This window comes from Ambystoma mexicanum, chromosome 9 (assembly GCF_040938575.1).
Source record: "Ambystoma mexicanum isolate Mex_15411 chromosome 9, UKY_AmexF1_1, whole genome shotgun sequence".
Classification (NCBI taxonomy): Eukaryota; Metazoa; Chordata; class Amphibia; order Caudata; family Ambystomatidae; genus Ambystoma; species Ambystoma mexicanum.
In genome coordinates, this window is record NC_090931.1 from 1,340,770,123 (window position 1) to 1,340,794,378 (window position 24,256).

Here is a 24,256-nt window from a genome sequence, read left to right on the forward strand (position 1 = left end):
GCAGGTGTCCGTTTCTGGGAGGCCCTGTCCACAATGATAGCCTATGGGCATTTCAGATAACGTTCTTGTAGGCCACTCGTTGCTAACCAGATCACGTGGTCAGATGAGGTTGCTGGTCCGGGTTCCGGGTCGAGCTCATGAGACGAGGGAGGTGGGGCTAACAGCAGGTTATTCCAGAATTAAGCCACCGTTTTTCAATAACTAGCAGATGTCCACCCTTGTTTGAGGATTACTAAATTGCATCCAATAGAGCGGCAATGCGAATGTAGAGCTTGCACAGCGCGGGGGAGAGATAATGTAAAGTGTTTCAGCAGCTTGTTTAGAAAAGCAGAGTTCCCTACTGAAGACAGGATCAGCTAGGTCTATGCTTCCTTGGGTTGTGGAGGGCCGCACACATGACATGGAGCATGCTTGCGGCCTAGTCCCTGAACTGAATTGCGTGGTGTGTTCTGCTGGGTTGGCTTGCTTTCCGTTGCGGGTGGTGGGGGGGGGGGGGGGGGGTTTGGGGAGACTGGCCTCATATGACATCTAGATTGAACAACTGCCATTTGGAGAGCGGAATTCCAGACCAGTTATTACTAGAAAGCTCTTTGGTGGTGGAAATGGCAGTGGAGTCCGCTCAGGAGCAGCCATCGGGTGAACTTAACAGAACCGATTTGCTGGCAGAGGGTATGAAGACCCCGAGCAGTTTAGATGAACCATCCATCCATAAATCCTGGCAGGAGTTGAATGGAGAGTCCACCAGAATGGATCTGTGCGGTCTGACCCGGCCACTCTAATGACAACTCATTTAAGAAATCAACAAGGTTCACAGAAAAGAAGATGAAATTCAGTAGAAGAATTAGAAGAGGCTAGAAAGAGGACAATAGAGAGTGCTCCAAAAACAACTCAAACTGATGACATCAATCCCGTAAAAGATCAAATGGGTACTTGCCAAGGGACGTCAAGAGAGCTTGATTTCTTTGCAATTTGAACTCCAACATCAATAATGGCCCCGTTCATGAAATTACATGAACATATGGGGGGGGGGGGGGAAATCAACTAAAAGATCAAACAACAATATTAGCAATGGTATATGTAGAAGGGTTCATTACAGGAATCCAGAATAATCTGGATAACAGTACAGCGAGAGTGACAGCCCTCTTGCACACCATACTTGACCCCATAATCAAGGAGAAGCAAAACAGAAGAGCGTCCAGAGCATTTGGTCTGACGGAGACAGGTCCCAGAAGCCCTGGACCCAAAACACTTATCCTCTAAGCCAACGCAAACCGACATGGAGGGACTTTTACAGGGACCCTCCAGCAATTTAGTGAACAAACATAATCAGGAAGGACCTTCACACCAGCTGAATCAATTAACAAACCTCTAACTACAAAAACAAGACACACTATTACAGAAATCAAATGGACAAGACAACAGGAATAGCCCTATACTTAATGAGACAATAACTGTCAGAGGAAAGTGGAGCTATGGAACTCCTGGAATAAACATCTGGCAAACCCGAAAACAGATAACATAAAAGATGTAATAGAGTAGGACCAAATGTGCTAAATCAAAAGTCATATCTGTGGACACTAAGAAACAGGCGGGAAAGACACTCTAAAGGAGGGATCGTGAACAACAGAAATCTTGTGTTGAAATCTAAAAATCAAACTCCAGTCAAAACAGAGGTCTAAAGGAAGCAAGGCATTCATTAAAAATCTCACTACCAAAAACAAATCTTTCTATAAGAACAAGAGGAGCAAACAATCTGAGCCCAATGGTACATGACAAAACATCACAAAGAACCGATGGCAAACCAATTGGAAATATCATAACACATCGAAGACAGAGGAAACAGCCTCAGTTGATCCGTTAGATCTATCAACATATACGACCAGGACAGGGACGAGACCAGATGCTCAGACTGAAGACCCTGTTAAATGACTTCAATTCAGCAATCCCACTAAATCAGTGCCTCGTCTGGGACGCCCAAGGGAAGCCCTTATTTATATATTTTTATGACAAGTTATATTCTGGATGATAAACCCTTATATAACGCCCCTCTCTTTGAATCCCCCTGACCTCACTGAGCCAAGAAATAGGTTTGTTTTGCAATTTAAAAGATTTATTGGAAAAATTAAACAATATATATATCACACTTTTATAATAAATTAATATTTGATACCACACTTAAGAATATGATTTTGATCAGCAATGGATAAACTTACACTAGCACCCTTATTTTATTACTTAGGAGTTGGTATGGAAAGGATAAGGTAGCTGGGAATGCTTTATGGTTTCAGGGAGATGCAAAGATGAATAAAAGGCAGTACAGAAACAAACTTGATATGATTTCAGCAAAAGATAATATGATTACTTTTCCCCTTTTGGCAATTCACTGCCCCCCCCCCCCCCAAGGGAGATGAATATAATTTTTATCCAGATGTAACTCCAGGTAGGAACAGACTGAGGATTGAGTCAACAAAATCCAAGGTCTAACGAGAAACCCTAAACTGGCTATATTCCAGACAAACATGCAAAGGGAAGAGCAAGCAATTGACTATAACCGGCTATTTAAAGCTTTTGAAAACAAGAAAGGGAATAGGAATAGGCCTACCATTTGTCATCGCCATCTCTTTGATCTAGCGGTCTTTAAAAAAAGAAAAGCCTCAACCGTCATATATGCATATTAAAGAAACAATCAACAAATCAGGCGAGGATGACAAATAACAAATTAACACAGTATCGAAACTCGTGAAAGTTGCATTATATGGCTTTAGCAGCAAGACGCAGAAGCAATGCTCCAAAAAATAAAGACCAAAAACACGTCAGAAATTGGGACCATGATTAATGGGCTCGACGCGCCACAGGATGCATTAGTGTCAAATCCTATTCCAGCAGCAACATGGTTAACATACTTCTCCACATTTTTTGATTCAGAACAACCTGATATGACAACTACAGTAAGAAAGACTAGAGTGTGGGATCTATTAGGCATCGATATTTTGTCTGTACAGAACTACATAAAAAAATTGAACAACTCGAGAGCCCCGGGATCTGACGGGATGACTAATGCTTTATTAAAGCAGGACCCATTGCAATGGTCCATGTTTATGATAACTTTTTGAGCATATCATGATATCCCAATCAATAACAGTCACACAGAAAACAGCAGTGATCATCCCGATACAAAAAAGGGCTCAGATCCAAACCGAATAACTATCGTCCAATTGAGTTTGTTAGACGTGGCTAGCAAGGTATTTGCCCCACTGATTTTGAGGATCTTGGTGCAGTGGAGTATCGAAACCAGCCATAGGGACGAATGGCAAGCCGGATTTTGTAAAGGGTGTAGGAACTTAATTAAACATCTTTATCATTAACATCTTCAAGACCCAAGCTGAAAGAAACAAAGGGAAGACGTTCTTTATGGCCTTTATAGACCTCACCCAGGCCGTTGACACTGTAAACCGGCCAAAACTATGCAACAAACTATGTCTGTGGGGTTGTCCAATGACACATTGGAAGCAATTAAAGATCTATACTCGGGCACCTCAATAAAAGGAAGAATGAACAGATCAGGTGGCCTCTCAAAGGTAATACCTACTTAACAGAGGGTTAAAACAAGGCTGTCCACTGGCGCCTGAATTGTTCAATTTACTTATATCGGACATAGAAGATGCCTTCGTAAACATCAGATATTTCCCACCAAAGATCGGAAGATCTGTGATAGTACCATTGTACGCAGACGACTTTGTCCTGTTGGACCAGACACCAATAGGCCGACAAAGCCAACTAAAAGTGTTACAGAAATATGTGGAGGTAAATGGCCTTAAAATCAAGCCATCTAAATCAAGGATTATGACCTTCCAATCATCGACTGGGCGAAATTGCAAAAAAAAAAAAACAATGCACGTTACTTATTGGGAGAAAGAAACCCCAGAGGTGAAATCATTTGTTTATTTCGGAGTATGTGTGAACATAAGTAGAACCGACGCCCCAAATTTAGAATCCCTGAGATCTAAAGCCCAAAATTTGATGAGCCAAGGCAGACTACTATTGAAAAGATTCTGTAGCTTCTCGATGAGCCCGCTAGTTTCATTGTATCGCATGAAGACTTTACCGATCATAACGTATGGAACAGAAACCTTTTCCTTTCGGGATGAAAACTGGTCAAGGATCGCGGGAATTTTCAGAAAAGGGTACTCCGTCTACCAAAAAGTACTCCAATCCAGGCAATTCAAATGGAATAAGGGCTAACAGCAATGAAGACTATAGTGACCTGGAAATGCATCTCCTATATAGAAAATGTCTGGATGAATCAAAGAGGTGGCGTCGCTGTTCTGAGGAACGCACTGAAAAAAAACAACGAAACCACGCTGGCAGAATGGAGAACGATCTGTCAAGCAATTATAACTGCCTTGGGGGAATCTGACAAACCTTTGTGGGAGAACCCAGACAAAGTAAAAAAAAAAAAAAAAATGGTATATACAGGATTGGATCACAACCCAAGAGGAAAGACAGTCCTTGAAACTCAAAGGGGAAACTTTCCAAGAAGCAAGAAGGTTGAACTCGCTACCAAAATATCTCCAGCTATTCCCCAATTGGTACTACAGAGATCAATTTATGAGATTACGATTTGAGCCTGTTAACTACCAGGAAAAAATTGAGCCGGAGAAAAAAACAGCAGAGGTGGAGTAGTTTGTAGATTGTGTCAGGAAGATGAGTTGTCAGTCCTTAAAACACCTGGTATTATTCTGTCCCGCGATTAAGGATACAAGATTAACCCTCACGACAGAAGTGACCAAAAATGATGGCTCAAAATCTATGGAAGACTGGTGGCGAGAACTTCTTTTGAGGAACCAAATCTCGCTCACTTTGGCACTGGTAAAATTGCTAATAAAAAGTTTTCCAAGAATCAGAGCGTTAAAGGACGAAACGTAGTAATAGAGACTATTTCAATAAATATTAAGACTGGACTTGAATGATAAGCATTTTATTATAAACTGTGAAACGGCAAAAGGTTTTCTGAATTACAGGACCATATAAAGCCAATAAAATAAAAAATAAAAATGTATAAAGAGAAACAATATATAAAACATAGAAACATCTCTTATAAAAATGGAATAAGAACAGCATACATCAATTACACTTGTAAAATACGGCATCAAGTAATGCATTCAAGAAGTTTCTTTGCAGAAAAGGACACAGGGGTATCTTTAATTTCATTCAAGCTTCAATGAGAATTAAAAACTCCACAACAGCTATTACAGTTGACATGACCCGACCTGATAAACACAGATGCCAAAAGGAACGGCCGCCCTCAAAATCTCAAAGTGACATATGTTTCTTGAGGTACCAAGTACACCTTGCGCTTTCTGTCTAATTCTGGGCAGTATACAATCGGATGTTCGAGAGTTTCTACCCTTAACGGATGGTTGCAAAAATGGCAAAGCGTTGACTACTGAGAGCAGTCATTAAAGCGGGCCCAGTAGTTCACGTGTCGGGATCAAAGTCCATCTGAATAATAGTTACAATATTTCATGAATTGGTGGAGACCTTCATGTTCCAACACTGGGAGGGCACTTTCCAACATAGGAGACAATAGAATTCTGGAAATCCCTGCCACTCTTGTTGATGGGAAAATTGCCCTGTGCAAGATGGTGGTATTACCCAGACTACTTTCCTATTTTGTTAACATACCGTACAAGATCAAGAAAGTGTTCTTTAACCATTTAAGTGCCATGGGTATTTCTCACCTGTGCCAGGGCCTCTTTTGGTGATTTCGGTATGTGGCCATTCAATGGCTTGTAACTTTTTTGTTACACGAGGAATCCTAGGTTGCTGTAGGGGGGCGAGAGTAAATAACCAAAAAGGGGGGAAATTTTGGGGTTTTTCAAAAAAGGCCAATAAACTGATGTACAAAGTAGCCTGTGGTTTTTTTTCTTTGTAAGAGCTAGGAACAAATGGTTTGCTGTATTCCCCAATTTCCTGGCTTTCAAGAACAGGTTGAGTGGAAACGGAAAAAAATTATTTTGATGTGGTTATCAACCGTTTTGTGAGAGGGAGGCAATTTTGGCCATTTTTGCCAATTGGACATGCATGGACGGAATGGAAGAAAAGGGTATGAAAGCCGATTTGGAGGATGGAAAGGCATAGGTTTCTGAAAAGTAGACAAAATTCCAAGTTTAGGAAGGGGTGATTTGTGTAGGTCAGGCAACAACTAGGTGGGGGAAACTGCCATAGATTGGGGGAAAAGCGGGAAAATGACCGAAAAAAAAGGTATGTGTTGGACATGGTTGGCTTGGTACGGCAATAGCTTCTATGAATTTTGAGAAAAGCAATGCTCCGCTACATTCTCCCCGACTCTAGCAGTTAGGAGAGCACACATTTTGTGTAGTATTTTACAAAACAAGCAATACCACAAGCCAAACACTAAGCCATAGTACACAGGAGTTTTACGCTCACGGCCTGAACAGACGCACTTAGCATGTGTAAATCGGGAAAACCAATGTGGTGAGGAACGGCAAGCATACATTTCTTGAAAGAGCACAGGCAGACCTTTTCAAGGGTAGGTGACTTGTGCAGTTTACAAAAGTGTATGGTGCCTAAAGCAGCGACTAAATGTAGGTCACATTTGGGAAATGAAAGGGTTGTGTGACAAAGGGCACCAGCAAATGGGTCAAAACGTTATGTAAACCACACAAACACAACACATGGCCTACTGTCCCGCGTTCCCATAGGTGTCCCGATGAAAACGGTACCTCACATGTGTGGGTGCACCTACCTGGCCGCCAAGGGGAAAGCCTAAAACACAAGTAACCCCAAGTCCGTTTTCAGACCGGAATTTCAGACGCTCTGCCGACCGGCAAAACATACAGATATGGGACTCCGGTGTCCAAGCCACCAAGGAAAACAGGGAACCCCATGCATTTCCAGAAAGAGGATGCCTGTGGGAATCCGCAGAGGTAGGATTTGCCCAAAACGCCCCAGAATTTATTACCCAGACACCCCCGCAAAGTCCACCATGTGGGGAAAAAAAACAAAAACAAAAAAAAAAAAAAAAAAAAAAAAAAACACATTTTCCGCACATTTCGCTTGGCTCACCCATCGAAAAAACACGCCCCCAACAACACATCGCCTACCGTCCCGCGTCCCCACACGTGTCCCGATGAAAACAATACCTCACGTGTGGGTGCACCTACCGGGGGCGCAAAAGGAAAAGGGTAACCCACTGGGAACCCCAAGCCTTTCGCCACTGCCCATTTTGTTCATGTGGGCAACCTACAGATTTGGGCCTAGGGTGTCGAAGCCAGCAAGGAAAACAGGGAACCCCATGCATTTCCCAAAAGAGGACACCCGTGGGAATACACAGAGGTCTGCCTTGCGCAAATTGCCCCAGTTTTTATTAGCCACAATCCCAAACAAAGTGTGATATTTGGTGGGGAAAAAACCCACAATGTTCACTTTGTCTGGGGTTCTGGGTAATAATTCTGGGCCGCTTTGCGCAAGTCAGACCTCTGCGCATTCCCACGGGTGTCCTCTTTTGGGAAATGCATGGGGTTCTCCGTTTTCCTTGCTGGCTTCGACACCCTAGGCCCAAATCTGTAGGTTGCCCACATGAACAAATTGTGCTGTGGCGAAAGGCTTGGGGTTACCAGCGGGTTACCCTTTTCCTTTTGCGCCCCCGGTAGGTGCACCCACACACGTGAGGTATCTTTTTCGTCGGGACACCTGTGGGAACGCGAGAAGGTATGACATCTGTTGTTGGCGACTTGTTTCGGTGAGTGGACACAGGGAAAGGTCTCTGAAATTGGCTGGAAATGAAGACAATTCTCAGACATTTTGCTCTGGTCACCCACCGAAACACACCGGCAACACCACATGGCCTACCTTCCCGCGTACCCACACGTGTCCCGACGAAAAAGGTACCTCACATGTGTGGGTGCACCTACCAGGGGGGGGCAAAAGGAAAAAGGGTAACCCACTCGGAACCCCAAGTCTTTCGCCACTGCCCATTTTGTTCATGTGGGCAACCTACAGATTTGGGCCTAGGGTGTCGAAGCCAGCAAGGGAAACAGGGAACCCCATGCATTTTCCAAAAGGACACCCGTGGGAACCCACACATGGCCAAATTGGAGGGGCGGCCCATCTCTTGTAGCCCTCCCCAGGGGCAGGTCATGGGGGGGCTGTCCTGCACTCCTCCCTGGGTTCAGGCGTCCGTTCCTAGGAGCAGATATCTAGTCCCAGGGAGGGCTGCATGACATGGCACCCACTCCATTCTGGCGGGGTGGGGGGGGGGGGGTCAATGCCACATCCATTTAGAAACTTCCAAGACCCTTTGGGGTGCCCCACAGCCCCCCTAAAAAGCGTTCCACCAGTTTCCATTTTTTTCTTTGTTTACAAAACTTGCCTTGGCGCAGAGGGGCACATTGGTGTGTCAATCTGGCCCCGGGGTGCCCAAACCTTACTGCCCCACCCACTGGGGGGCCTGTCCCACTATTTTTGGGGGCCCTCTCCCCCCTCATCCCAAATGGGTGGCAGGGGCACCACATGCAGGCCTCCCTGGGCCTCCTACAAACGGCTGCGTGAGGTACACCCCCCTCCATTTGGGGTGGGGGGGTAGAGTGCCCCCAACAATGGTGGGAGAGGCCCCCCAATGCATGGGGCAGTAGGGTTTGGGCACCCTGGGGGCAGATTGGCACACTAATGTGCCCATCTGCGCCAAGTGAATTTGGGTAAACAAAGAAAATACAAAATCGTAGGCTGCTTTTTAGGGGGCTCTGAGGGCCACCCTAAATTGGCAGCGAATGTTCTACTGCAACGGGGGGTGGCACTCACCCCCCCACCCCAAATGGAGGGCCCCACCTCATGCATCCCTCCCAGAGGTCAGATGCCCCTTCCTAGGAGCAGATATCTGCCCCCAGGGAGGGTTGCATGAGGTGGGGCCCTCCATTTGGGGTGGGGGGGTAAGGGCCACCCCCCGTTGCAGTAAATCATCACTGCCAATTTAGGGTGCCCCTCAGCCCCCCTAAAATGCAGCCTATGATTTTGTATTATTTTATTTGTTCACCCAAGTTAGCTTGGCGCAGATGGCCACATTAGTGTGCCAATCTGCCCCCAGGGTGCCCAAACCCTACTGCCCCATCTATTGGGGGGCCTGTCCCACCATTTGTGGTGGCCCTCTCCTCACCCACACCGAACGGAGGGGGGGGGGCACATCATGCAGCCCTTCCTAGAAGGTGCAGGGAGGGCTGCATGAGGCTGCATTTTTGTAGCCAAAAGCCTCTCGGCTCTAGAACCATATGCCTGCCTCTTGATACATCCAAGGCTAGCCCGCATATTTCTTTTTTCTGTACTACATCAGCATTAAAGAAGTGCATAGGCTTCCAAAATAGTTTTTTCTTTCGCAAGGCTCTGACCCAGAAAATCAGTGACAGAATTCCTGAATTTCTGTGCACCAAAAGCATCGAATTGCCTTTCCAAAGGAAAAGGATTAAGAATAGAGGGGACTGTCATGTTAACTTTCTTTATTTACGACTAAAAAGCACTGGCAAAATGAAGGACAGTGTTGGAAATAAAAACAAAGATAGCTGTGGTTGCAATAGTATGAAAAGAAAAGATTTTATAACAGTTAATGCTCTAAAAAAGAATGCTTTAACTGGCACCAAGTCTAACAGACAATTACTTCCCACCAGTCAACCAGGCCCAAAAAACACAGACATCTCAGAAGCCATATAAAAAGGTACTGATGAACCAGAATAGCAGCTGTACCATAAGGCATCAGTCCTCAAATCTGTACCTATCAGCAGCGTATTTCCCAATAAAACCGTTCCGGATTTCATTTATAGAGGTGAATGACATTAGGAGCTTCAAGGTTTCCTTATTAATAGCTTTCTTACAAAAGCGAAAAAAAGGCGATGGATTTTCAACTTTATTACAAAGGTTAAGGATTTCCCTCATGGACAAAAAAATTCTGGCGAGACCTTAAAAACAGGGATCGTACTTCTGCATTAGGGAATTTGCATAAATAATTTGGGAGAATATTGGGTTTATGCTCCTCCACAATAACCCTAAATTTGTATCCCTTAAGAGCCGCACAAGTTTTGATCCAGTCAGATTCCCAAAGATGTTGTTTCACTAGTGTAGGGGAGTCGGTGAAATGATTCTTTTTTTTTTTAAACTTCTGTTTATTAGGTTTACAATAAATCAGTTCCACACAGGGTCAAATGAACATTGCAGTACTCATTTTCAAATGAAAGCACGAACAAACCAATTAAACCAAATCCTACAATAAAATCAACTATGCAAAATTTAGCTAAATGAACCCCACCAAATGTCTAACCCTACACACACAAAACATCACAAAGACAAAACATCACAAGGGGAAGGAAAGTAAAAGAAAAAAAAAAAAAAACTCCTTATACCAACCTCTACTCGTCACCAAAATGTTCCATTAATTATACAATCAATCATAGAGAGCATTCAACGATCCCCACAGCAACAAATAGGCACCTTCCTTGCCTCTATTCTTCAACAAAGCCTTATCATATCTGGACAACACCCTCAGGTCTATCAACCAATCCTCAACGCTTGGCTTCTTACTAGTTTTCCCGATCCTGAGGATCAACCTAATCGCAACCCTCACAGCCCTAGCAATCCAAAAGTTATGTTTACTATTGTGAGCACCCCTTTCAACATGCAAGAGCAAGATTATATTTGCTGCAGATCTAGGTAAATTTATTCCAAAAATGAAATCAATCCTATCTATCACCCCATTCCAAAATGGCAGTACTCTAGGGCATTCCCACAGTAGATGCAAAAGAGTACCTCTACTCACAGCACAACTCCAACACAAATCATCCGACCTCAATTGCAACTTAAACATCCTCACAGGTGTCCAATACAATCAACAATCTTCTGCCGAATTAGAAGCAAGGTCAAATCTTTCCCTAGATTCACACCCACTCTCAAAATCCCTCTCCAATCAAAATCAGAAATGATCCTATTAACATCATTCGACCAAGTAACTCTCACCCATCCCATGCTAACAGATGTTTTGCATTCATGGACATGAAATTCATGTACGTCTGTGCACCATACTACTGAACATCCAATAATTTACTAATCTCTGGCCCCCTCCCAAGCGAGCCACCCGCCATAGCAATTCTCTGTTCAACCATCGGAACCAATCTCAAATACCTAGCCAGTTATCTCTGTCCCAGATAAAATCTATCCACCAACTCCACAAAACTAACATCAGAGTCCCATCCAAAACATCCCCCAGATTCAAAATACCCCTCGAGACCCAACTCTTCCAATTAAAGACATTTATCATCAATCTTTATTGCTTCATTATGCCAAATGGAGGCATCTGCACTGAACCCATATGTCTGTCCGTTCCCATCAAACCAAGCGCCCAAAACCTGTCTGGTAACCCCAGTTGGTTTCAAAACCAATTTCTTATTCGATAACTTTTCCATACAATAAAGAGTATCCAAATGAAACGGCGCATACATCCCTCTCTCCATTTGTACCCAGAACGGCTCCTTAACAGTCTCCGCTCTTAAGTAATAGGAGCTCTTCTTAAGTAAAAAGGACCGATAATACTTAACTAGATCCAGGTAGCCAAAACCACCTTCCTCGACTTTCTGCATCAATATGAACTTCATGACACAAGGCCTTTTTCCAACTCCCCACAAAAAAGTTTGAAAGAGGTTCTCAATCTTTAAAAATTGTTTTTTTATAAATCAACAATGGAACGGACTGAATAATCTACAATATCTTGGGCAACAGAACCATCTTAATGGAGTTTATTTTAGCCCACGGAGACAAGTTCAATCTTTCCCATGTCCTAACTAACAAGGTCATCTTAGCCAACACCTTATCCAAATTGCATTGCACTATTTTATTCAAATCCCCAACACAAATCCCCAAATAAGTGACCCCCCCCAGGCGACCAGCTCAAATTCCAAATGTCTTTAATTCCATTATCGCAAGTTACAGACAACAGAAAGATCTGTTTTTTCCCAATTAACTTTGTGGCCAGACAATTTACCAACCTCCTCAAACATTTCCCTTACCACAATACCAAATTCTCTTGGATTGGACAATAAAATCAACATATCATCAGCATAAGACAAAAGCTGAACCTCAACATTCCCAACACTAATCCATTTTATCAGTTCACATTGCCTAATATATGCTGCAAGTGGTTCCAATGCTAAATTAAAACAAAAACGGTGACAATGGTCAGCCTTGACACGTGCCTCTAGATAATTGAAATAACCTTGAGATAATTCCATTAACCAACAACCTAGCCCTAACGCCATTATGAATACAATCATCTTCATAAACACAGGGCCGAAACCCATCTGTAACAAAGTATATTCCATGAATCTCCAGTTGACTGTCAAATGCTTTTTCAGCATAAAAAAAAAAACAATCTTGTCTGATTCTTTCCCATAATGAACTCCAATCACATCCAACACGTCCGTATACGATCATACCCAAAACGCCCTGGTATAAAACCTACCTGAGATCTGTCAACTAAATTACCTATACATGACTTCAATCTATTGGCCCAAATTTTAGTAAACCTATTCAAGTCCACATTCAGTAGAGAAATTGGCCTAGAATGTCCACATTGCTTAGTATCCTTATTTGGCGGAATCACAATGAGCAATGCTTCCTTCATTGAATCACACATCTCGCCCGACACCAAAAGTACATTGTAGACCTCACACAAAATAGGAGCCAAGACAGCCTCAAATTTCCTATAAAATTCTGAGACTATACCATCTGGTCCAGGGGATTTACCATCTTTCATCTGCGAGATCGCCAAATTAACTTCAGACCCATCAATCAGAGCCTCCAACTGTTTTCTTATCCAAAGACAACCTGGAAAGAGTAATCTTATCAAAGAAAGCTGCTAAACTGCCATCCTCAGGCTGTATATTTTCTCTATACAAATTCTCATAAAAACCTCTGAAGTGTTCACAAAGGTCTTCAGTCTTATTTAAAGTAACAAAAATCTCTTTAAGCTTATTAGCCAACGATCTCCCATTCCTATCCCCAAACTCCCAAAACCGTTTTGAATAAAACATACCTTTATCTGCTAAAACCTGTACATAGTCATTCACCTCAGACTACAACTTCCTTAGACGTACCCTGCTCAGCACAGTCATTATCAGCACAAACCTTTTGCATAGACTTCACCCTCTCTTCCATCCATCTTCTTAAGTTCTTCCTGACTCTTCCTCCTAGCATAAGCTGATCTACTTATCAGTTCACCCCTAAGAACTGCCTTAAAACAATCCCAAACAGATGTAACTCCAGCCGTACCTCTATTATCCTCAAAGAAACAACAAATGAAGTTCTCCAAACCCGATGTAACTGTATCGTCATTAAGTAGAGCAGCCTGCATTCTCCATCTCCTAGATTTCTTACCCACACTTCCAAAATTCACCTGCATATCAAGCAAAGCATGATCCGAGATATTCCTTTCCCCAATATTGGAGCTTTCCACCCGATTGATTAACATCTTACTCATGAAAGAATGATCTCTCCTAGAGTAAGAATTATGGACAGGAGAATAAAATGTATACTCTCTCTCGATTGGATGAAGTTCCTTCCATACATCTAAGTTCATACTTAAATATTAATTCACGCAATTTAGCACTTATCTTCTCACCAGAGTATCTGCAGTCAGATTTCCGGTCCAAATGACTATTCATAACTACATTGAAGTCTCCACCCAAAATAATCGCCTCACCCTCATTTTATCCAGCAACAGGTCCAACTTGGTGAGAAATTCAATAGTCGGCGAACACGGAGCACAGACTGTCCCACATGTTATCATTTTCCCCATCGTAAACATCAAACAACAAAATTCGGCCCTCATCATCCGTTAGTGTCTTTTTCACTGTCACTGGAAGTACTTTCCTAAACATTATACTCACGCCCCTCGATCTTGAATCATAATAATTAGAAATTACTTGCAAGTATTTTGGACTGACCACCTCCACTTTGTTCAGTTAAATGAGTTTCCTGAAGCATAACCACATCTGCTCTACTCCTCCAAATCCGCTTAACATTCCATGTAGCAAAAGTCAAAGCCATACTTCAAGCTCAATATATCTGCACTGTGACCATTATACAGTGAAGAGAAAAAGGAAAAAGAAAAAAGGACAAAGCAAGAGGAAGAGAGAAAGGAAAAGAAAAAAAAGGGGGACGGACACACGGGCACATACACAACTAGAGTATTTCATAAATGGAAAAGTCCAATATACATCGGACTTAAAATAAACAAAAATATATACACCTAGAACATTATTCCGAGCAATATCCACCAGAGATGCATCCCATGCCCTTTAATAAATGAAGTTAAGCAGAAAAAAAAATTCCCTATTAAGTAAACTAGTGAAGGACACACAAACAGAAGATATGCCAACCCACCATTAACATGAAAAATAACAAGGCGAATAATGAAGCAAGACACGCCAATACTAATCCAAAGAACAGTTCAACTCAACATGAGGTCCAAAGTCGTCTATGTACCTTTCTCTATTATCCTAAGTGACATAAGAATTAAAAATAAATAATGTAAAATATCAGCAGACAACTGATAAATGAAGCAACACTCCCACTTCGTATCAACTATATACAGGCATACACATCCACCACAACATAACTCACCACTACATCAATCTTACGCCTAAGAATCACAAACATTTCCGCCTTATAGCTCATAACTACACTGTTTCAAAGTTGTACAAACTGACCTATTCCCACATTCCATCATTCTGAAACACAATACAACTTTTTTAAACCACACAAGCCCACATAAGCACACCATACATTCTGGGTAGTCATCCACAACTCTTACCACTCAATCTAACCTCACACCTGTCACCATCGACGCCGTCACATCATCGGTCAACAGGCCCATACATACATACATACATAAACTGTCCTATCCAAACACTTCAAGAGCAAATAATTAAATATACAAATATAAGGACAGTAACCATATCCATCTCCAAACTTACAGCGGAGCAGACATTTTCAAACCCAATACGAGGCACCTTAAATGTGTGTATTTCTGCAAGATAATATAAATTATACCTATCCCCTCAACCCCCACCCGCCCAACACCACACATGAAGTACTATTATTCAGCTATAAACATTTCAAATTGCACATTTAAAACATCATTGTCTTGGAGTCTCGGGGGCCAAGCTGTCCATTGTTCGTCATCAAAGTGAGGATTAACACCAGACATTGACTTGTCATCAGCATTTCTAATCATGACAGCAGCACCTCACAAGGATTCCAATGACAGGTGCCATCACAGTTTAGTACTTAAATTTTGTATTAGGAGCCAGCAGATCCAGGGTACCTCCAAATGTATCCGGGCACACCAGATCCCTTTTTGCTGCCCCAACATCTACTTGAAGATATCTGCCCCCCAGCAACTCTCTTGCACCATCCACCTAGTCGCACCAATTAACGTTTTCATAGGGGCAATTCTGTTACTTTGCAGCATCAAGGTTTGTGCTAAAGCGACATAGCCCAATGCTGCCAGGCTTAGAACCACAACTGTATACAAGTACATCCCTCCCTGTGCCCAAAAGCACAATCAGGTATTCGCCCGCAGCCGCACCAGTCCATACCGTGACTCTCCTCCTCCATCGTGGAGGTCCCAGTTCCCGCTACAGCTCGCCACTCAATGAATCGGCAAAGCAATATGAATCAAAACGGACTCCACCAGCATATTCAATGACACGCTCCCTGTAAGATCCTCCACCGTGCTAGTCCGCCATGCCACGCAGCTCTGCTACACAGCACGCACGTCACAGGTCCTGATGCCGCCATGAACAGACATTCCAAACCGGATATCTGAAGACCTTGCGCGTCTCGTTACGTGACGCGCGTTACGTAAAATGAAAGTAAACAAAGGATGCCTTTCTCAACGTAGCTGCAATGTAGATGGCACACGTTTGTATTCAAGGAAGCCCAGAATTCCACGGCAGTTATGTGAGCAGTATTGGGCGCCATTTTGAGCCCATACAATGAATGGGAGTAAAGCTTCAGATCAATAAAAAACAAACATCAAATAAATAAAACAGAGTCACAAGTCACTCCCAAAATTACGAATGCCTACTGGAATCCAACCTTCCTTTTCTTCCGTCTATTCACAGTGCCCAAATCAGATGTTCCTTCCATAGGGTCCACCCCCAAGTCAGATAAGAAAACCTCTGCAGCCCTAATTTCGGTGAAGGAGTGCAGTTGACCATCCACTACAACCCTGACGATAGCAGGATATATCATAATATTTTAGCTTTTTCTCCCTGGCCTTCACTTTAGCCCTATTAAAAGCCCTCCTTTTATCCAGAAACTCTCTGCTGAGATCAGTGAACACCATTATCTTGTTACCACCCCAAGCCAAGTCTTTCAGTTTCCTTGCTCTCCTTAAGGCCAATTCCTTTATGGGAATAACTATAAGATGGCGAGGTCTCTCATCTAGAGAAGGCTTAGGTTCAAGAGAATGATGCGCCCTTTCCATTTCCAAAGTTACCATTGGATCCAAATTTAACACCTTAGGCAAGATCCTCTGCAGGAAGTCCATAGCGTTCCATTTTTCTGCATTTTCCGGAAAGCCAGCAAAGCAGAGATTATTCCTCCTAGAAAAATGTTCCTGCTCACATAGCTTCAAACTAATCTTCTCATTGGCAATCCTCAATTCTCTAATCTGGTCCATTAGCTTCAAGGTCCTTTCATCAACAAGGTTTAGGTGATCTTCAGCTGACGCAACCCTCTTGGTCACAGCCTCAAACTTCTCCTCAGATTTCAGGAGAGCTGTCTTGATCTCCACCATGTCCATTTTAATTTCACTCAGCAGTACCAAAAGCTTGTCCTCTTTATTGTCCTTCTCCATCCCTTTCTGCCTCTTCGCGTCCGGGGTATTTGGCACAGATATATATATATATATATAGATATATATATAGATATATATATATATATATATATATATATATATATATATATATATATCTTTTAGAAGTTGAGAAACAAGTCCTAATCCGGACATTGAACTCCGGGGGACCAACCGCACTGGCGTGCCCAAGTAATTCAGAAACTTTGGGTAGTCTGTACAACTTAATTGTGTCCAAAGAAATGTAAGCACCTTTTGCCGATTCTGTTTTCTTTTCATATTTTTATCAACAGTAAAACCCACTAATATGTGAACATCGCTTCAGTGAAAGAAGTGTGTTTTTGTAACTCTAATTTGATGCGACTACTGTTGAAAGTCCCACAATGACAGAGGACTGAAACATGTTGAGTTTGTTATTTTGAGTGATAGCCAAGTCTGAAATTTGATTTGAAGATCGAATAAAGGTCTGAACAGCAAGACGAAGGATTTATCCTCTCGAGTTTGGTTCTCCCTAATAGTTAATGCACTTTAACATCTAGCCTTCTACTCTAGAAGAATTATTCGTCACTGCCTATACTTGTATACTTTTTTCAGTTTTATGAATTTCTGTATACTGTAGTCTCATGTGATGAGATTTTTTTAATCTAATGAGTTAATAAAAGAAATTCTAATTTGATTTGTAGTGGTATCTTAAGAGGGAATAACTGTTGATAATTTTCAGAATTCATCTCCTGGAGCAACTTAAGGCACCCAAATAACCCAGTTCATAATAGATTGACAAGTGTTCTTATACAATAAACTTTGCAGGTTACAGTCCGGCAGAGGGGATATTATTTTCTCAGCAGAGGGAGTGCATTCCATGCCAATCTAAACTAATGAAAGAAGACACAATTCAAAAACGTAATACAGCCACTGCAACGCAGTTCGGTAGGCACAAAACTGAACATACATTTGTCTCCACTGGATCAATAAAATTCCATTCCAGTGAAAAAAAATTCTCGGCCATAGGTCAGTTTAGGAACAACTTTCATTTTATAATATTTAATCACAGGAGTCAATGACAACCTCCCATATTTATCAATAATCTTTCATTTTGGTAATGTAATCATCAGCATTGGTCCTAAGGGCAGAGATGATCAAACCTGTATTCATTCTAGTATAAATCATTGTTTCGAAAATATAGATAATCAGTATACTCCAGAGCCACTTTCTTCTAAAAACCCTACAGGGGCCTTAGTAGTCGAGAAACGTGTGATCTTGGTTTTCTTCTTGATCATTTGTAAGTCATTCATTATTGAACTTTTATGGAGCGCCAACAACATCCTCTGCATCCCAATCTGCGTTTAATAGAAAATGAGGACGTCGTCAGCATACGCCAGCCATTTTGTCCAATAGTCGCCTAGTGGGGCGAGAGCACACCCCTGCTCAACCCCCTTTAGGTTGAAACATTGCTGTCGAGTTTCCCTTAAGATTAAATCTGACTTGAGTAGAAGTATCGGAGTGGATGTAAATCAAAATATTCACTAGATTATGGGGTAAACCCCCAGAGAGAACTTCCGCCATAGCAGCTCCCTATTAAGGAGACCAAAAGCCTGAGAGAAATCAATAAATACTAAGAAAATATTCTTAGCATGTGGCCTATTAGACATAGCCTGTAAAGATGTACCAATACCTTTCCGAAACCCTAATTGTAATCTATTGATATCCAATCTATCCAATAATGTAACAGGGCGGTAATTTGCCCCATCTAAATCTAATCGGTTTCCGCTTTTGTAAACAGGAATAACAAAAGAAAACGTCCACGTGACTGGGGTTCCAAAAATAATTGACATTATTAGAGAGGATAAATAAAATAGCAGCCCATAACAGGGGTGGAGGGAGGGCTCTTAAGCCAACTTTTTAGAGACTGTTGGGACACATTGCCCTAGATGTATTCATTCTCTTTATAATATAAAGGATGTTGTCAAAGTTCAGGGCCCAGTCCTTGGAAATGGAAGAGACTAATCCAATCTCATGTATTAGCCCACCCGAATGAGTCGGGCAAAGTGCTGAACCCCCATCTCCATTAAAAACAAAAATAGAAATTCCAATTGTTGCATTTTATTAATGAACCACCAAACGTTACGATCTTGTTTACAAAAGTTTACTTCAAGCATAAGCTCAGAATCTCTCTGTAGCATTAGATGTTTTTGTTGAAACATCTAGCTTTCATATTTTTGCTTCGAATCCTTTGAGTTTTTCAACTTTGTTATTTCACTAGCAGCACTAAATCTAATACCTCGAAGTTCCCTACAAAGCTCTCTTTTCCTAGTGAGAACTTGCTCACTAAAAGCATGAACATGCACTGAATGATTGCACATATATTTCTTTTGAACTACAGAAAGATTGTCTTTTAGGAAAATATTTATCAAGGTAGGAGAGCACATCTTATTTTTCTCATATAAATTATGACTACCTACAAACCGATTTTCCTGGTTATAAAATTTAAGTAGAAAATGGGGCATATCCTTCCAATAACATGTCAAGAATATCATTCTCCTTATCCACACCCAAATCACAACAAACTGAATTAAAATTATATGTTAATAAAAAATGAAAGCATATTTTAGATCCGGAGACCAATCCTCTAAAATTGCATTATTTGATAGAAAGGAAAGGGCATCACATTTCCTAGAGTTCCAATAAATATTAAGAATAAGAAACCGTCAATGCTCCACACCCATTAGGAATTAAACTTCAATGGCAAAAAGATCCTGCGATAAATCCCATAATCTCCCAACCACTGCTCCTATAGAGATTTAGAGAAATCAGGAGTCCTACAGAGGCTCGACCCTTGGAGATCTTCAGGGCTTTTTGAGCGAACACTTCAAAGCCAGTAGCCTGGTTTCTTGAAGTGAAACAATATGCTGCTGCCCAAGAAACTTTGAGAGCTCCCTATGTGCACAGCAATGATTAGAAGTACCATGATACGTTTTCCAGGGAGAACCCAATGTTAAAAGGTGAGGTTTGTCCAAATGATGCTGTTTAGCAGGTTCAATTAAGGGTGCAGGAAACCACAGCCATTCACAACAAAGACCCTGAAGACTTATTTTGCATTTATCGGTCATCGGATTCCCAATAGAATTCAAACCCCTCGCTGAGAGATTCATATTTCGTAAGACCTCGACACTCTGAGGAGGAAAACATGTATTCTCCACCTGCTGGTGAGACCTGGCTAGGAGTCGCAGACTTTGTTTATTTCCTACGAAATGCAATACATCATACCCCATTCACCTGAAGCTCGTCACCTCGGCAAGTAACATGTGTGATTACTCTTGAAGGTAATTGAACAATAACCAAGTCCAGACTATCTTCTGAAAATTCGACTAAGGCAATTTCCTGCGAGGGGATTAGTCTCAATTTTGGAAGGTCGTAAAATAATGCCAAAATGCTTGATCGATCAAGTAGAGTTCTATGCCAATCTGATAATAGATATCGAATAGTTATTTTCTGCATAGAGGGACTAACAGGTTTATTGAAAGTCCTAGGCCCAATCTGAGATTGTTTTTTCCGGGGCTCAGCCCCCTATTGACCCTCATTGGAGTTAGATCGAAGGGGGCATTTATAATTAAGTGATACTAGCCCTTGATTAAGCGTTCAATAAGATGGATTTTCTTAGTTTGTGAAAAGGCTACATTCTTACCTTGATCAATAGGCTCAAATGAGGACTCAACAATTGGGGTAACTTCTGAATCATTAAACCCCAGAGAAGGAACATTAGAATCGACATCCAATGATGGGAGCCTCCCTTTCGTTAAACTGGGAGGTAAAGGTAGAGGAACCTTTCTCCTCAGAAAGTGAAAGCGCTAAACTGGAGTTGGATACATGCATAGGGTTAAGATTGATCGTATCTGTGAGTAACGTCTGCTGCTTCTTTTTGCCTTGCTTTTTCCCCTTTTTAGGATTATTTGTATTTCTAGCATCAATAGATGTAGGACCCTAATCATCTTCAATAATCAGATCTTAAAAACCTTTGAGACTATTTTCTATTTACATTTTCTTTCTTTGGTTTCTTTTCAGTTATCGCGTTTTTACTTTAAGACCTGTATTTGCTCACATAATCAAGCAGCAGGTAACAGCTCACACAACTCCTCTATAGTTGCCTGGAAATCTTCCACAATTACCACAAAGCCTGAGCCGATAAGCTGTACAATGACACCTTGCTCTAGCCTGAATAGAACATCAGCAATTATTTGAGCAGGATTGGCGGAGTTAGAAGAAAGCCACAGTTCTTGACCAAATAATAGCAGATACAAACTGGTCTGAATGGTAGACAGACTTAGTGTATATGTTGTCATACAAGTTTATCAATGATGTCAAAATCAGATCGAGGGCTGAGATGGAAGTTGGGCACAAGTTCATTATGGCACCAGGAATTGTCTCCTCCACATTAGGGTGCATTGAATCAGTGGACGAGGGGAGCGAGAAATTATCCAGAAACAAGTCTCCTAACCGCTCTTTCAAATTGGCAGGGGTATTCAAGGGTGATGAATCTGAATGTTGAATGACTTAAATTTCAGATTCCCACCTCACCACTCAAATGATTTAAAGGGTCTGAAACCAACTCCGCTGCCCCAGCCAAGTCCTCAGTTTGTTCTAACAGTGGTGGAGTCTAATGTCTCCAAAACCTCCACTGCTTCCACCATATTCGCAGGAGGCTGAACGTTCGATGTAGAGGTAAGGGAACCTTGTACATGATGCCCAAAGTAATCAATATTTTTCCTGCAGCAAGCTGCCGTTTTAGCTGAGGCAGAAATATCCAAATGCCGGGTTTTGTTGATTTTCTCCACTAAATCATGGTGGAGGACTGGGGTGCGGCATGGGGCGGGCGAGGCGTTGTTAGGTTTTACAAATCCTCTGAAGCTCTTTTTCTCCCAAAGATGTACATGATGAAATAGGCACAGGGTTACAGTGAGAAGGCGCTGGGCTCCAACAGGAGAGAGACACCAGAACAGGAGTCTTCGCCCCCGTCCCCCATTCCGGAGAAGTCCATTTAAGTGCCTACCTAATGCAGCGAGCCACCTAGGGCTTGAGCCTCCACTCACCCCCAACCCTACAGATAAGGGGTGTATCGGCTACTTTCACTCCCTAAAAATTTGCAAATACTCCCAAAAAAGAAAAAAATAGGGAGTAAAAAAAAAAACTACTAAAAAAATAGGAAAGACATGTAGAATCTTGTGCCCCTGCTTTCACCCTCACAGCTCCATGGATATGTTTGGACCAGTAGTCCATTTCAGTCAAAACATTTTTACTTGCTTGTATAAAATACTCTCATTGGAAATTGGACTTACATTTTTACTCCCTAAAGTCATTTTACTCCTAAATTTTAAAAAAGGGAGTAAAAAACTCCCACTTCCAAATCTTATCTGGGCCACGGCTCAGTACCCCTATCCTCCGTCACCCCAACCACTCAACTTCCAAAAAGGGAAGCAAACCTTACTTTTGAAGTCAAATACACCTTCAGTCCGGGCAGTAATTACACGTCAAGCCTTCATTGTAGACAAGCGCCGATCTTCACTCGGGACACTGCGCTGTCACGGGCTAGATGGGACAGCCATGGACTATGGCACACTTCCCTTGTGGCCGGCTGTCAATATCACCGGGGAACACCAAAAACTCAGTCTCAAAAGGAAGAGGCTATGAGCCAGGTTTCTTTGTTGCAGTGTTCCCTCCACAGATTACAAAAAAGAACCCACTAACGTCAAGCCGCACTACTCCACACAGGTAAAATTAGTAGCATCTGCTTCCAACAATCTTTCAAAACGTTGTTGGGCTTAGAGGGGCACGAGTCTGGGACCAATCTCTCCTGCCCCCCAGGAATTGCTGCAACCAGTCTACCAGGGGAGATGGGGCGGAGGTGAGCTCCTGCTGGGTGAGATGCTTCAGTGGAGCAGAAGGAGGAAACTGGCTTCCAGCCTTCTGTGTCGACACCAACCTAAAAACACATTAGGTCCAGGATGAAGAGGGATGTAAGGCTCCTGCTGGGCATGGAGCGTAAGTAGCGGATGGCTCAAACAGGCCACCAGGGTCAGTGTGGCGGTCTGGAGAAGTTCATCCGTCCAGCAGGAAGCTGCCTCTTCTAGGCAAAACGGTAATGAGCGAGAGGGGGGGGGGGAAATCACACCAGCTCTGTAGAAAACGAGGTGGAGCCAGATTAGTGAGCTGACATATTGTAACTGGAAAGAACATCGGTAGGCATCGGCACCCATGGTCAGTAAGTATGCAAAAAGCACCAGGAATGTAAACCGTTTTGCATTCCTGGTGGGTCAGTGTTCAGTTATTATTCGCAAGTTAAACCTGAAAAAGCAACTATGAAGGGTAAAATGAAGAAACAGTCCATATCAGGGGCTTGGTGAGAGAAGGGAATCACTATAGCTGACAATTTGAGCAGCAGGTTTCTTTCAGTCACCTGGAAAATGTGCCCGGAAACATTCGAGTTGATCTGCGCCAGTCCTGGATTTGTTTGTATCATCTCAACACGAAAGTTCCAAGATTTCGCCCATCTTCGCATATCCAGCGCCTCAAAGGGGTAGATACTCTGAACATTCAGTGGCCAGAGTGGTCGTTTTATGCCTTGTTCCCCTCTGCCACTGATGCTAAAGGTGGGGGTTAAGAGCAGAAAACAGCAGATGTGATTCTCCTTATGCTCTTCTGCCCATGTAGAAGTTTCCACTTTGGCTTTCATCCTTCCTATGCAGGCCCATTCTGAAACTGGGAAAACTAGTATCCAATATTCAGCCTTGGTGGCCTGGAGGCGAAACGGTAAGGGTTCCGGAGCCCGTGTCCAACCGCTCAGCAAGCTTAAAGAGCAAGGAGTCCCACAACCTTAAATAACAACCTTAAATATCTATGACAGACATTGGGGACATTGAGTGAGAGGAAGGGGTTGCAGGAATTAAAAAGGCACAACAACTCAGTAATCATGCAGTTCTTGAATGATGGTTTTGAGAAGAGGTTGGTATTTTCAACCCTAAGAGCCCAGTGGGTAGCCACCCGAGCCGCTATAGAACCAGTGGAAGGACAACCTGGTTAAAAATATCCTGGCGGGATCAATGATTTCTAGACCTGGGAAGGCATCAAGACTCCCTCCATGGGACTTGGCATTGGTGGTTTTGAATGCATTCCAGGAAGCCGGTTTGAGCTTTTAGTACCATTGGGATGCTTTTCCGGATATTAAAGGCAAGTGTCAATCACGTCAGCAAGGGGGTCTGGAGGGGTTTGGTGCTCTGATGTGTAAACCATCATACTTCGTGGTACAAAACAATGCATACTTTTTTTAAATGTAACCCTGCCTTTAGG

At 42.5% G+C, this 24,256-nt stretch overlaps 1 protein-coding gene across 2 annotated transcripts in view; it reads right to left on the reverse strand.

The window, feature by feature from the left end:
- EPB41L5 (erythrocyte membrane protein band 4.1 like 5) overlaps nt 1-24,256 on the reverse strand; it is a 1,765,041-nt gene that overhangs the window by 1,652,266 nt on the left and 88,519 nt on the right. The gene's annotated exons all lie outside the window — the stretch shown is intronic.